This window comes from Suncus etruscus, chromosome 2, assembly GCF_024139225.1.
Source record: "Suncus etruscus isolate mSunEtr1 chromosome 2, mSunEtr1.pri.cur, whole genome shotgun sequence".
NCBI classification, from domain to species: domain Eukaryota; kingdom Metazoa; phylum Chordata; class Mammalia; order Eulipotyphla; family Soricidae; genus Suncus; species Suncus etruscus.
Window position 1 is genome coordinate 61,306,006 of NC_064849.1, and position 16,172 is coordinate 61,322,177.

At 34.2% G+C, this 16,172-nt stretch overlaps 1 non-coding gene across 1 annotated transcript; it reads right to left on the reverse strand.

The window, feature by feature from the left end:
- Window positions 1-9,455: 9,455 nt before the first annotated feature.
- On the reverse strand, window positions 9,456-9,562 carry LOC126002224 (U6 spliceosomal RNA). Its single transcript, XR_007492987.1, has one exon. It is a non-coding gene; the product is annotated as a U6 spliceosomal RNA (small nuclear RNA).
- Window positions 9,563-16,172: the final 6,610 nt, after the last annotated feature.

A 16,172-nucleotide genomic window follows, 5' to 3' on the forward strand; every position in this document is an offset into this window, starting at 1 on the left:
TGAAGATGCCTTTAGTTTCAATGCCATGCAGAGTTTTGCCTATGTTTTCTTCTATATACCTTATAGTTTTGAGTATGATATTAAGGTATTTAATCCATTTGGATTTGACCTTTGTTCCTGATATTAGATAGAGGTTTGATTTTACATTTTTTCATGTGGCTGATCAATTGTCCCTCTTCAACACCTCTTGTTGCTCTATTTTGCATTTCTTGACCCTTTATCAAAGATTAATTGATTGTAAGTTTGAGGGTCATTCTCTAAATATTCAAGTATTTTCTATTGGTCTGAAGGTCTGTCTTTTTTCCAGTGCTACTATGTTTTAATGACTATTGCTTTGTAGTACAATTTAAATTTTGGGAAAGTGATGCTTCCTATCTTCTTTTTCCTAAGGGTTGCTTTAGCTATTCTTGGTCATTTATTGTGAACTTTGGAGTGTTTGATCCACTTCTTTGCAGAATGTCATGAGTAACTTTAGAGAGATTACATTAAATCTGTGCAATGCTTTGATGAGTATTACCATTTTAATTATCTTAATATCCCCAATCAATTACCATTTTAATTATGTTAATACCCCCAATCCATGAGCAGGGTATATGTCTCCAATTCCTTGTGTCCTCTTTTATTTCTTAAAGCAATGTTTTATAGTTTTCTTTGTATAGGTCTTTTACTTCTTTAATTAAGTTGACTCTAAGGTATTTGAATCTGGTGTTATTGTGAATGGAATTGTTGAGGTCTTTTTTGTCTATTCTCTATCATTGTTTGTGTATAAGATGGCCTCGGTGTTCCATATGGTCCCCCAAGCCAGGAGCGACTTCTGAGCATTACCGGGTGTGACCCATTACCAGGTGTCTTTCAATAATTAGACATAAGCTAACACAAAATCTTGGATCTCTGTACATGCTTATAATTATTTCCCTTAAGAACTATTCCTCAAAGTTCTCACACTCTTCATGAATCTCTGAATCTTTATTCTGTCCTCTCTGCAAATTCTTTGGATGTTGAATTGTTCTTCATATTTAAAGTTAAAAATCTATGATTCTGCCTTCTGTACATAAACATATTTTTATATATATTTTTGGGTTTATTTTATATTGTATCATCATTATTTATGTCTTTACTTTTTTACTGGTAATGAAAACCTTGATTAAAAGGAAATTTCTTATTCATATTATTCAGGAGTATTTTATAATATTGCCAGAAATTAAATTCTTTGACTCTCTGCCTTCTAAACAGTGAATTTAGATGCCCTCTTCTTCAGTTTAGGTTAGATATTATGAATCTCTTTTCAAAAAGTAGACTGTGGTGGCAATTACAGCATAGAATTTCCAAAGCTAGGACAAAATTAATATAAATCTTACCACTTGAAAGTGATTCATTATATTTCTATGAATTAGATATAAAACTTTTAAAATGGGCAGTATTTGGAAGTGTAGAAAAAATTTAAAAATTAGTTTTTTAAACTAGTGTTTTGTAAACACTTTGAAGAGAGTTTGTGTAGTATAGTAAGTTAAGATGCTGTGCATGAGATAGCAAAATAAAAGTTGCTGATATCTCACTAGAATCTAGAGGAAAGAAAATATTTGTTAATATCAAACATGATCAAAAACAAATCAAAAGCAAATTTTTGCCTCAACAAATATAGAAATAATTGTTCTACTAATTATTCCATTAAGGGAATGAAAAGGAAATCATAGAAGAAAATATTAATAAATTATGCACCAATATACTTCTATCATAAAATATAAATAACTCTTAAAATTTAACATTGTTAAAAACCCAAATAATTGTTTCAGTATAGATATGGAAGTTGATGTTCCCAATTTCATCTAATGTTGTTTTATTTTTCTTTTTATTTTTTTGGTCTGGCATGATCTTATTGCAGGACCGAGTCTATTATGTGGTGCTTGACTTTAGTGCTGTAGTACTTACTGGATATTTTATTTGATATTTCTTCTTGTATTGTGTGGTACTTCAATTCCTTTTTTCCTGTCCTCTCTCAAACCGAGGTTGAGAGCCTCTAGAAGTACTACACCCATTTTCGGCTTATCTGATTTTACCCCACTTTTTTGTTGTTCTTTTCTTTAAACAAAACCATATAACTTGAACTATCTAGTTCCGCCTCTCAAATAGAGGGGGAAATAAAGGAGGATACCAGGACCAAACAGTCCTGATCAACAAGTAGTAAACTGGACACAGAGGGGACCACCTGTTCTGGTGGCCTGGGGGGGGTGAACGTGGGGGATATTAAAGGCAGAATGGGAACCGGGGTGGGAGGAGGGAGGACAAACTTGGTGATGGGAATTTCCCTGACTCAATGTTAATATGTACCTAAAATATTATTGTGAAAATTATGTAAACCAATATGGTCAAAATAAAAATTATATATTTAAATAAAACTCAAATAATCCAATTAAACAGTTGCCAAAAGATATCATTTATACACAGATATTAAATAAACACAGATACTAAATAAACACATGAAAATATACTTATTATTAGCTATTAAAAAGAATAAAATAATACTGAGTTATAAATATGCAACCTTTGATTGAGACAAAATTTTAAATAAAAACATAACATTATAGGGAGTAAGGATTGGGACCAGAGTGATAGCACAGTGGTAAGGCTTTTGTCTTGCAAGTGGCCAAAATCAGGGAGAAAACCCTAACTAAGAGTAGAAACAATTCTATCAAACTGCTGCTCAAACCGCCTTTTAAACTACCATTCACCAATCCACTCTGAACTTCACTGGAGGTGTGGGGGGAGGGCTTATTTGAGGAGATGTTCTAGCTCCAGCCAGACAATAACAGTTGGAGCTGATCTTTCATAAAGAGGTGGTCCCCTTTCATGGCTCCTCTGTAACATAGGGTAACATACTACTATCAGGAATAGATCTGATAGAATGAGAAGAATGGTTGAATAGAGTGGTTTATATGATCCTTTGTTTCCAGAAAGCTGACACGAATAGGGGGTATGATCCTTCTATGCAACCTCTCTTATCTCTGCTAACTCTCCCAAAAAAGATTTTTTTAGAAATAAACTTATTTTAATTAGCTCTACTCAGTAAATAAACCCTTTGCCTCATCATCACATAGGTTCAGTTAACTTGAATTGGCTTAGTATTGTTAGTTTAGCACAGATAAGCAAATATTTATCAATGATTACCCTTGTTCTTGTTCTTATTGTTGCATAAGAAAATACATTTGGAATGTGATGCAGAACTTAGGATTCTCAGTTCATAAAGCTATGAGCCTATGACCATATGCTCTCTTATATCTTGTTTTATGAATCTATGCAGTTCCCTTACTTCAGACTCACCTTGGTATAACTTGGTGTAACTGATCTCTGGTATACTATTATTTATTTCTCTCATTTCATTCCCTTCACTGTTCTTATGACTAGAGCTCACATGAAGGCCTGGTTGTGCTGTATGTGCATTTGCGTGTGTGTGTTTATATATTTATGTATGAATCATTCTTGGTGGGCTCAGGGGTGCTGGGATTAAACTAGGGTCTGCAAATACAAGGAAATGCCCTATCTTCTGTACTATCTGTCTGTCTCTACTTAAATATTACTTTTTTATTTATTGAGTTCATTAGAGCAATATATTAAGTTGTGGTATTAACACACTCACCCAAATGCTTATTTTCAGTTGTGCTTACTCTTTTTGTTCATTAGGCTTCTTGGTTCTTTTATCTGTAAACTAAACAGAAAAGTGTAATGTCTCTTCTGAACTATGAAACCTAATTAATTTTATTATTATTTAAATTTATTTTATTGAAACAATTGTCATCTAAAATTTATTGTATAGTTGAATTGTAGATATACAATGAATTGGGGCCCTTCCAGTCAGTATCAACTTCCCTTCATCAATGGATCCAGAGTGCATCCACTGTCACCACCCATCTCCACCCTTTGCCCCCTGGCCTGACAGTTTAAATTAAGTTTAGATTGTTAAAGTTTAGGCCCCTTGATTTTATAATCACTGACTTTGGCTTAGATATTTAGTTCTGTCCTTATTTATTTTCCTGCCAATGTATCTAAGACCACCAGCCTTTCTTTTTCCCTTTTCTCTTAGTTTTATAGAAAAATGTGAGAATATGTGGTAAAATAAAGTAATTCATATCTATGAAAAAGGACAGAGCCCAATTTAAAAGGTAAGAGATAAAGGACACAATTTAAAAAATGGTGTGTGTGTATGTGGAAGGTTTCTTTCTTTCTTATTTTTTGTTATTGTTCTTGTTATTGTTTTTTGCATAGGCACAACAAAAGATGGGGGAATAGAAAGGAAAAACCTTTGGCCTAAAAATAGGGAGAAATTATCCATGAACCTTCTTGGCATAAGACTAACTACAGACTCTGGGCATACTAAGTCTAACCCCAGAAGTCTTTTTCTGTGATCCCAGTAAAATTTCTTCACAATCAAGGTTGTTGTCATCAGGTTTTTATAGTTAAAGACTAGTTTTTGTATAGATGCGAAGTTCAAGTCAGGGTGACAAGAAACCTAAATTATTTTTAACTTTTCTTTTCTTTTCTTTTTTTTTCTTTTTTTTTGGTTTTTTGGGCCACACCCGTTTGATGCTCAGGGGTTACTCCTGGCTAAGCGCTCAGAAATCGCCCCTGGCTTGGGGACACCATATGGGATGCCAGGGGATTGTACTGCGGTCCTTCCTTGGCTAGTGCTTGCAAGGCAGACACCTTAACTCTAGCGCCACCTCGCCAGCCTCTATTTTTAACTTTTCTAAATGTTTGCTTTCTCCTGAGCTATATCTTATTATTCAACAGATCATCAGTAAAATTATTAAACGTCATAAAAATCACTAAATTATTGCAAATGACAGCTTCATCTAATGTGGTTTAGATCAAGTAGAGTATAAATAAAACTATTTTTCTATGCTTCTCATGCTTCTGTTTTGTTAATGTGAATTTGGGCCATCTGATAGATATTGGACTTTTCTTGGTTCAACTGAATTCCAATCTATACAAACTTAATTCAAATAAAAATTTAATTTTCAGTGTATTAACATTTTTGTGATTTGTGCCATAATTAAATTTTATAATTTATTTTATAATTTTATAATCAAATTTTATAATCAAAATTCTGATAAAATTTTTAAGGGGCCAACTAGAACAATTAGACAATACATATCTATTAGTTTCAAAGATAGTAATTTCAAAGAGGTCAGACTTTGCATGACTTATTTATTTTTAATAAATTATTTTTCAATTTTGCCATTTTACATATTTAAGCTGAAATATTAGTTTTTTCCTAAAATGCAGAAGTCAAAACCATATAAAGAAATAAAATTAATTATACAAGGTTTTAATATTTGCATAAAATAATGCTGATTTCTTCTGCTCCTAATATTTAAGATTACTCTAATAAAAGTCTACTTTACAATTATGCCAGATGATAATTAGTTTAAAATTATTTGAATCTAAATGTTGACTCAGTGAGATCTTATTATATCTTATCTTTCTGGTTATAAACTCTCAATGATTTATCTAGTTTTTCCATTGAAAGAGAGAAGTGCTGATAGAGATACCTGTTTCTTACACTATTAGCTCATTTGACAGCTCTCATGTTCTTGATGACTTTCAATTTTATAAGTAGTTTTTTTCCTATGGCTTTATATATCTCATTTATTCTCCACACTAAGAAAAAGCATTACTATTTCTCAGTTTCAAGTATATCTTCTTTGATACAACACAATTAAACTGAATTATATTTAACTTTGTTTTCAGTGTACATTAGCAAAATCTTGGCTCACTCCATTTAAGATCAAAACAAAATTCAAAAGTTTTATGTGTCTGCTTAATTTAACCTATGTTTTAGTAACTATCATTGTCAAAGTCATTATAGATTCATATTTTTGTATCTTGTTCTTTCTCTTAAAAGTTGAAATGATATAATAGTAATATACATAGTTTTGTGATTTTAGCTGCTTATTTTTATTCAATATTTCTCAGGCATTTTAACATATTTTACATTTATTTACATTTTAAAAACAATAGTTTGCATATTATTTTATTATTTTATCTTAGGAATATAATGATGTGAAGTTCTTAACATAGCATAAAGTTCAAATTGTGACTGTGTAATGCATTCTATTTCATATATAGTTTTCCATCATAACCACCTGTAGTTTTATATGTATATTTTTTATTGTCTAGTAAAAATTAACAAAGCAGACAAGGTCTTTAAACGTCTGACTTTTTTGCTAGACAAACTTTAAAAGAACAAAGTTTAAGTTTTAATTGAAATAGATTCAAGTCAAAGAATAAATATGCTTTTCCCATTTCACATGCATGTTTTCCTACTTTGATAAAAATATTTCAGATTGTAATTTCTATCACCATAATAATCATCAATAAAGTACTCTCTTGGTTAGATGTTTAACTTGCATCAGCAATTCATCCTAATATGTAGATTACTTTAAAATAAAAAACATTGGAATATTATTTTTGTTCATGATGTTTTTGAATAGGCATAAGTATGGGGTGTCTTCTGTATCATGTTGCCATTTTATGTCCCATAGCAATAAGATCTTTACATCTTAAAATGTCACAATTTGTTGTATGCCAGCTAGAAATTTATGGTTATATCTTCAATGCTTTGTATTAAAAATGTTATTCATTAATTCTGCCAATAATTTGTCACCTAGAACCAGGCATATAGTCCTGACATTTTATAATAATTGGATAAAAATCTGGTAAATTATCACTTTTCCTGCTTGTGTTTATACATGTAAAATTATTTTATATTATACTTGATATATAATATCTTCTATATTTAATTTTTTTATTGCAAACATTTAACATATTGCTATATGCCAAGTATTAATCTGATAGATTTCTGATTATAACTAAGAGCAAATTTATACTACTTTTATATCAAGCCATGATTTTGCATAGTTCTGAAATTTTATATATCAACATATATAGTATATATATATATCTTTTTAAGTGCTCCTATTTTCAATTATTTTAACAAATGTTCTCATCAATGGCACTAGAAATAATTGTTTTATTTCTTTATTCAATCTTCATTTATCAACTATCTCAGCAAATGTGTAATGAATCAAAGTTCTGTGAAGTATATTATAAAGTCCAATATAATCTTACCACCATTTATATTTTTTAACATTTTTCATTTACTATGATTTCGGCAGCCATAATAGAGTTAAATTTTCTGTTATTAATAGCAATTTTACTACTCTGCCACCACCACATTCTCGCATTCACATTATAATTCACTTTATTCCTGCCTCTATAATTAGTTTATCTCAACATCTTTATTTATTTATTTATTTATTTATTTATTTATTTATTTATTTATTTATTGGTCTTGAGCCACAACTGGAAACACTCAGTGTTTGCTGCTGGATCTGTGATCAGAAATCAATATTGGCAGGCTTGGGGGACCATATGAGGGCAGGGATTGAACCCAGGTTGCCCACATTCAAGGCAAAGGCCCGATTGCAGTGTTATTACTCTAGCCCCTTAATCTCAGCATCTTTACCAACACTTTTTCTTCTATTTCAAAATGCCTTAACTAATTCATTTATTAACTAAATGGTCTAACCTCTCAGCATGACTCTAAATTCTACCTTCATTTCATTTTCCTCTTCTCTATGCAGGGTCAAGGGATTCTCATGACTTCTAGGTAAGATTGTAAATATCTCACAGGATTCACATTTATAATTCATTTCAACCAAGCTTTTTCTTTTTTTAAATGTTCTTTTTACTAGTATAGCTATTCCCAGAGTCCATAGTGATTCTATTAAGTTCTCCCTACCCTACCTATACCTATCTCCAATACCTACAGTGCCCTTACTTCTAAAAAATGTACAGTTATCATATATATACATACTTACATACATATATATATATATATATATATATATATATATAGAGAGAGAGAGAGAGAGAGAGAGAGAGACATCACACACATTTCTTTCCATTTTTTTCTTTTATGGGGTGGGTCACACCCAGTGATGCTCAGTGGCTACTCCTGGCTCTGCACTCACAAATCACTCCTAGCAGACATGGGGAGATTATGGGATACTGGGATTTGAATGACCTTCTCTACTGAATTGGCTGCATGCAAGGCAAATGCCATTCTGCTGTGCTATCTCTCTAGCCCCTCCTTTCCATTCTTAAAGCAGGTACTGTAAATTTCATGTCTTCAGAAATAGTAGAACTTGTTATTTCAGTTCTGCATCAGTTAAGGGAAGCAACTTATTTGAGGGTGTGTGTGAGTGTATGTGCACACACGTGCCCTGACCAAGTAGTGCACAGTGGTTCAAAAGATCACTACTACTGACACATATCTCACTATGAAACCCAAAGACTTAGTGCTGGGGTCTGGTAACTCATGGTTGCTTGGCCTTCTGATCTTGGTGCATGGTGCTGGTAGTGCTATAGGAACCACACAGTGCCTAGGATTACACTTTAGGCCTTCTCATAAATGCAGGTACCCTCATCTTTGAACCCAATATTTCTGACCCTAATTTATTTAATATTTATCTGTAAAATGGAGATAATGGTATTAATAAATAATATATATATATGATTTTAGCACATCTTGTAACACTGTTGTTAAAAATCTTTTTTTGAGGAACTAGAAGAATTATAATAAAGTAAAAACTGGGGCTGAGCAATAGCAAAGGGCATAGGGCTTTTGCCTAGTACAGGGCCAAACTGGGTTCAATCCCTGGTAGCTCATATGGTCCTTAAGGCTGCCAGGATTTATTTCTGAGCACAGACCAAGAGTAACCACAAGCACATTTGAATATGGCCCCAAAACAAAAAGTGAAAAAACAAAGTATGGTTTCCTACTTTCCTGCATGAGGCAGCCAAGAAAAGCCTGTGTGAACATAAAACTGTTCAGGGGCTCATCACAAAGAAGGCTGTTTCCACCCATGAAGAGTGGAGGTTGATTCCTGCCCTATGCTTGGGAACAAAAGGGACAGCATAAAAGGTTGCTGCTTTGCTCCATACCTGGTTTCCTGCTTTCCTGTGTGAGGCAGCCAAGAAAGGCCCCAATAAACATAATCTCTTCAGGGCTCATCACAAGATAGGCTGTCTGTGCTCACAAAGTGAGAAGACTGATTCCTGCAATGTGCTTGGACACAAATGAGACAGTACAATAGGCCAGTGCTATGCTCCCTGCTTTGTTTCCTACTTATCTGCAAGAGGCAACCAAGAAAGGCCCCAGGGAACATCATCTCTTTAGGGCTTATCACAAGTTAGCAATAAGGCAAAAAAAGATATCGGGGAATCAAAATAGGAAAGGAAGAAGTCAAACTCTCACTATTTGCATATGACATGACATTATATTTAGAAAACCCTAAAGACTCTACCAAAGGCTTTTAGAAAAAAATATATTCCTATAGAAAAGTGGCAGGTAACAAAATTAACACAGAAAAATCAATAACCTTCTTCTATTTGTTTTTAATATGGAACACTTTATGAATTTGAGTGTCACCCTTGCACAGGGGCCATGCAAATCTTCTCTGTGTCATTCCAATTTTAGTATATATGCTGCCGAAGCAAGCACATCCTTCTTAAACACAAATAATGATAGACAAGAAGTGGACCTTAAAAATACAATCACAGTCCCATTAGTGCCACACAAACTCAAATACCCTAGAGTCAACTTAACTAAAGAGTAAAGAACCTAAACAAGGAAAATTACAAGACACTGCTTCTAGAAATAAAGAGGAAAAAAGGAAATGGTGATACATACCCTGTTCATGGGTTGGAAGAATTAACATCATTAAAATGACAATGTCCCCCAAAGCTTTGTATAGATTTAATGTGATCCCTCTAAAAATGCTATGACATTATTCAAAACATGGATCAAACATTTCTAAATTTATTTAGAACAATAAACACCTACGATTAGCTAAAGCAACTCTTAGGGAAAAGATAATTGGAGGCATCACCTTTCCCAACTTTAAATTGTATTACAAAGCAATACTCACTAAAACAGCATGGTATTGGAATAAAGACAGACCCTCAGATCAATGGAATAGACTTTAGTATTCAGAGAAAATTTCCCAGACATACAACTAATTAATATTTGATAAAGGGACAGGAAATGTAAAATGGAGCAAGAAAAGCCTCTTCAACAACTGGTTCTGGAACAACTAGTCAGCCACATATAAAAAAGTAAACTCAGACCTCCATCTAACACCATTCACAAAGGACAAATCTAAATATTTAAAGACTTTGATATCAGACCCAAAACCATAAGGTATATAAAAATAGGTAAACACTCCATGACATTGAGACAAAGGCATCTTTTTTTAATTTTTATTGTGATCATAATGGGTTACATATCTTTCACAGTAGTAATTTTAGGTACATATTAACATTGAATCAGGGAATAGCCATCACCAAATTTGTCCCCTCCATCTCAGTTCCCTTTCTGCAACTCATATACCACACCATCACCCCTCAGGCTGCTAGAATAGGTGGTCCCCTCTTTGTCTAGCTTACTATTAGTGGTCATATGTCTGTTTGGTCATGGTACCCTCCCTTGTTTCCCCCTCCATTTAAGAGGCAGAGCTAGATAAATCGAGTTATGTGGTTTTGTTTGAAGGAAAGAAAAGCAATATAACGGGGTACAAAATAAAAAAAAAAACAGCAACAACAAAATAAAAAAGAAGTCAAATACACTGAAAATGGGCTGAAACTTCCTAGAGGCTTTCAACCTCAATTTGAGATAGGACATAAAAAAGGTAATTGAAACACCACAACAATACAGAAAGAAATATCAAATTAAATATCCAGTGAGCACTACAGCAGTAAAGAAGCACCACACAATAGTCTCGGTTCTGAAATCAAATTATGCAGGAGTGCAAAAAGAAAGAGAAAGAGAAGATAAAATAAAATGAGATAAAATAAAATTGGAGATATCAACTTCAATATCTACACCAAAATAAAGACGTCAAAAAAAATAGATCAATCAATAAATAAATGTGTGGAATGATGATTATTTTGTGTGTTTTTTCTTCCTCCCCCTGCTTAGGAACATTAAGTATTGGGGATATTATAGAGGGAATTCCCTTGGCCTAGGAGTTACAGGGTTTTCCACCCCTGAAGTATACTGTCATGGGATTAACTGTAGACTCCTTGTATGATCATTTACTCTCCCCTCGGTACATTTGTGGTGTATGGAAGACTTCTGCTTCATCTTGGATGGTAAAATCAGACCTCTAGAGACAAAGGCATCTTTAAGGAGGACACATTACTGTCTAAAGAAGTAGAAGCAGAGTAAACAGATGGGATTACATTAAGCTGAGAAGCTTCTGCACCTCAAAGTAAATAGTGATGAAGTTACAAAGGCCACCTACAGAATATGAGAAACTATTCACCCTATACTCATCAGATAAGGAGCTAATATCTAAGATATACAAGGTACTGAAAGAAATTAACAAGAAAAAATCTAACCCCATCAAAAATGGGGAGAAGAAATGAACAGACACTTCATCAAAGATAAAATATAGATGGACAAAAGACACATGAAAAATGCTTCACATCAATAATCATCAGGGAGATGAAAATAAAAACAACAATAAGGTACCATATCACTCCACAGAGACTAGCACACACCACAAAGAATAAGAACAATCAGTGCTGGCAGGGCTGTGGGAGAAAGGAACTCTCATTCACTGATGGTGAGAATGCCATCTTGTTCAGTCTTTATGGAAAACAATATGGATATTGCTCAAAGAACTGGAAATTGAACTCCCATATGATCCAGTGACAATCCTAGAGATATACTCTAGCAGCACAAAACAGAAAACATATATTTTTTCTGCACACCTATATTCATTGCAGAGCTATTTACAATAGACAGAATATGGAAACAATATGCCCTTCAACAGATGAAAAGCTAAAGAAACTTGGTACAAACTCCTAGGGATATACTCAAGGAACACAAAAATACAATACAAAAATGCCTTAATCACACCTATATTTATTGCAGTGCTATTTACGATAGCCAGATTCTGGAAACAACCAAGATGACCTTCAACAGATGAATGGCTAAAGAACCTGTGGTACATTTACACACTGGATAATTATGCAGCCATTAGGAGAGATGAAGTCATAAAATTTTCCTATACATGTATGTATAAGGAATATAGTATGCTGAGTAAAATAACTCAGAGGGAGAGAGATTGACATAGAATAGTCTAACTCATGTATGGGTTTTAAGAAAATCAAAAGACAGTATTCTAATAATGACCAGAAACAACAGAGATGAGGGCTGGAAGGACTGACTACCGACATGAAGCTCACAACAAAGAGTGGTTAGTGTAGTTAGGGATATGATTACACTATCATTACAATGTTAATGAGTGTGAGATGTAAAATGCCTGTCTCGAATACAGTCAGGAGCTGGGGATTGAATGAAAAGGGGGACATTAGTGGTGAGAAAGTTACGTGGTGAACAGGGTGTGTTCTTTTTATAACTGAAAGTCAACTACAATCATGTATGTGATCATGGTGCTCAAATAGGGACTAATCTCCAAAATATACAAGGCACTGACAGAAATTTACAAGGAAAAAACATCTAATCCCATCAAAAAATGGGGAGAAGAAATGGACAGACACTTTGACAAAGAAAAAATGCAAATGGCCAAAAGACACATGAAAAAATGCTCCACATCACTAATTATCAGGGAGATGCAAATCAAAACAACTATGAGGTACCACCTCACACCCCAGAGATTGGCACACATCACAAAGAATGTGAACAAGCAGTGTTGGCAGGGATGTGGAGAGAAAGGAACTCTTATCCACTGCTGGTGGGAATGCCGTCTAGTTCAACCTTTATGGAAAGCGATATAGTGATTCCTCCAAAAACTGGAAATGGAGCTCCCATACGACCCAGCTATAGCACTCCTAAGAATATACCCTAGGAACACAAAAATACTATACAAAAACCCCTTCCTTACACCTATATTCATTGCAGCACTATTTACGATAGCAAGACTCTGGAAACAGCCAAGATACCCTTCAACAGATGAATGGCTAAAGAAACTGTGGTACATATACACAATGGAATATTATGCAGCTGTCAGGAGAGATGAAGTCATGAAATTTTCCTATACATGGATGTACATGTATATCTATTATTCTGAATGAAATAAGTTGAAAGAGAGAGAGAGAGAGAGAAAGACACAGAATGGTCTCACTCATCTATGGGTTTTAAGAAAAATGAAAGACATTCTTGAAATAATAACTTTAAGACACAAAAGAGAAAAGAGCTGGAAGTTACAGCTCACCTCATGAAGCTCACCACAAACAGGGATGAGTTTAGTTAGAGAAATAACTAAGTTTCGAACTATCCTAATATAAGAATGTACGAGGGAAATAGAAAGCCTGTCTAGAGTATAGGCCAAGGTTGGGTGGGGAGGAGGGAGATTTGGGACATTGGTGATGGGAATGTTGCACTGGTGATGGTTGGTGTTCTTTACATGACTGAAACCCAAACACAATCATGTATGAAATAAATTTGTTTAAATATAAAAAGAAAAGAAAATAAGACGTGAAATATATACAATGAAACACGATGCAGCCATCATAAGAAATGAGATCATGAAATTTTCCTATACATGGATGGACATGGAATCTAGTATGCTGAGTGAAATAAGTGAAAGAAGAGAGATAGGGGATGGAGTGGTGGCACCGTGGTAGGGCATTTGCTTTGCATGCAGCTGACATAGGATGGACCTTGGTTCAATCCCTGGCATCCCATATGGTCCCCCAAACCAGGAGCGATTTCTGAGCACATAGACAGGAATAAACTCTGAGCTTCTCCAGGTGTGGCCCAAAAAAACAACAACAACAAAAAAAAAAAAAGGAAGATAAATAGGTAAGACACAAAATTGTCTCTCTCATCTAAGCAATTTAAGAAAAGTGAAATACATTATTGTAATAATACACAGAAACAATAGATATGTGGGCTGGAAGGAGCCAGCCCACGGAATGAAGCTTACCATAAAGCAGTGCTTCTCAAATAGTTGGGGGCAAAGCTCCCTAAGCTCCGTAAAGGGGTGTGCATTTGACCTGGGCAAACACTGTCATAACAAGCTAAGCCCCGTGTTTATATCTCTGTATGTCTCTGGAGCTGAGAGTTGTTGCGTCCTACTTCAACCCCCGCTTCGAAAAGCTATACATTGCAAAATGTGTTCATTATAGCCATTAATCTAGACATCACCTCTGATTAAAAATATGCTCAAATTATTATATACATTTTTGTTTTGCAGGTTAAAGTTTTTTATAATAAATATACTATTTACAGTCGCGCAGGGGGGTGCAAAAATGTTTTCTTCTTCCTAAGGGGTCATGACAGAAAATAATTGAGAAGCACTGCCGTAGAGTGGTGAGTTCTGTTGGAGAAATGACTAGACAAAATTACCACAATAATGGTAGTGATTGATAGAAATAAAATGCCTGTCTTGAATGTAGGCAACAGGGGTGGGAGAGGAGAGAGATGGAGGGCATTATTGGTTAAAATGTCACACTGGTGAAGGAGGTCTTCACTTTTTAATATTTAACTGGAACCCAACTACAAACATTTATGTAAGCATGGTTCTTTAATAAAGATATGTATTAAAAATAAATTCCTTGGGACCGGAGCGGTGGTGCAAGCAGTAGGGCATTTTCCATGCATTTGGCTAACCTAGGACAGATATGGTTTGATTCCCTATGGCATGCCATATGGTCCCCCAAGCCAGGAGCGATTTCTGAGCAGATAGCAAGAAGTAACCCCTGAGCGTCATAGGGTGTGTCCCCAAAAGCAATCATTCAATCAATACCTGCAATAATTACAGAGAGAACAAATAAAGTTTAAATACATAAAAAGAGAAAGTATGAGTTCAAATAAACTGTAATTTTTTAAAAATGTTTTCTTTTCAAGCCTTAGTAGATGTGACTAAAAATTTTATTCATCTTAACCGTGATATTATCTATTACATTATATTTATTTTGGTTTCTTTATTTTTCTAAAATTATATTGGGATGAGGGATTCCAAAGTGTTTTTCAGAGTATATAAGTATTTGGCTAAGAGACTATTCAATGTGAGGCTCAGAAAAATCTGGTACTGTAAGAGTATTGGGTGACTTTAACTTGGGCCACCTTGGTAGTGTTCAGTGTCCTCAAGGGCCACAGCTGGATATGCTCAGAAGACCTGACCACATACTAGGAATTGAACTGAGGTTGGCCTTAAGTAATCATCTGCTTAATATCTGTCCTATTAAACCAGCACCACACAAGTTACATTTTCAAGTAAAATACCTTTAAAGTATTTTTAAATATTGGTATGCTTTTAATTTTAAGAACAGTCGCATCCCATAGATTAGACTCTAATATGAAGTTTTGTCAAAAATCACATTTTGTAATCAAATCCAAATTTAATTCAGATATGTGCTGTATCTTGGTGGGGATAATGTGCAGTATAAGGCACAGAAATTGTCTCTTCAGCTACTATCAGCACAGGAAAAGTTAGCAAAGCAAACACAACTGTTCACATAAAATTTTACTTTTTTTCTCCCCAAAATGCAACAGATGTGAACAGCAGGAAATAACTTTTGTGGTTCTAGCAGGATTCCATTAATTTATGTCTTCCAAGATTGCATTCTAAGTTTGTCATTGATTTTCAAATTTCTTTTTGGATAGTGTTGAATATGTGCAGTGCCAATAATAGATGCACCTAGGTGTATGTTACACTAACATTTTATATATCATAGGAAGCTTTATTTTTCCACTCCTTCTTAGTAAGAAATATATTTTTACATAGCTGAATAACCATATATATAGATATATAATATATGATTGTTTTATCAAAATTACTATTGTAGCTAGGGAGAAAATTTATTAACACTCAGTCTTGCAATGCATATTTTTTTGGTTTGTTTTTTGGTCACACCTGGCCACACTCAGGGGTTACTCCTGGCTCTATGCTCAGTAGTTGCTCCTGGAAGGCTCAGGGGACTATATGGGATGCCGGGATTCGAACCACCGACCTTCTGCATGCAAGGAAAACGCTTTACCTCCATGCTATCTCTCCTGCCCTTCAATGCATTTTTTAATTGTCCCTTGGAAGTAAAAAATGCCAGGAAGCACATACTTAAACCTGTTCATATAAATTTTA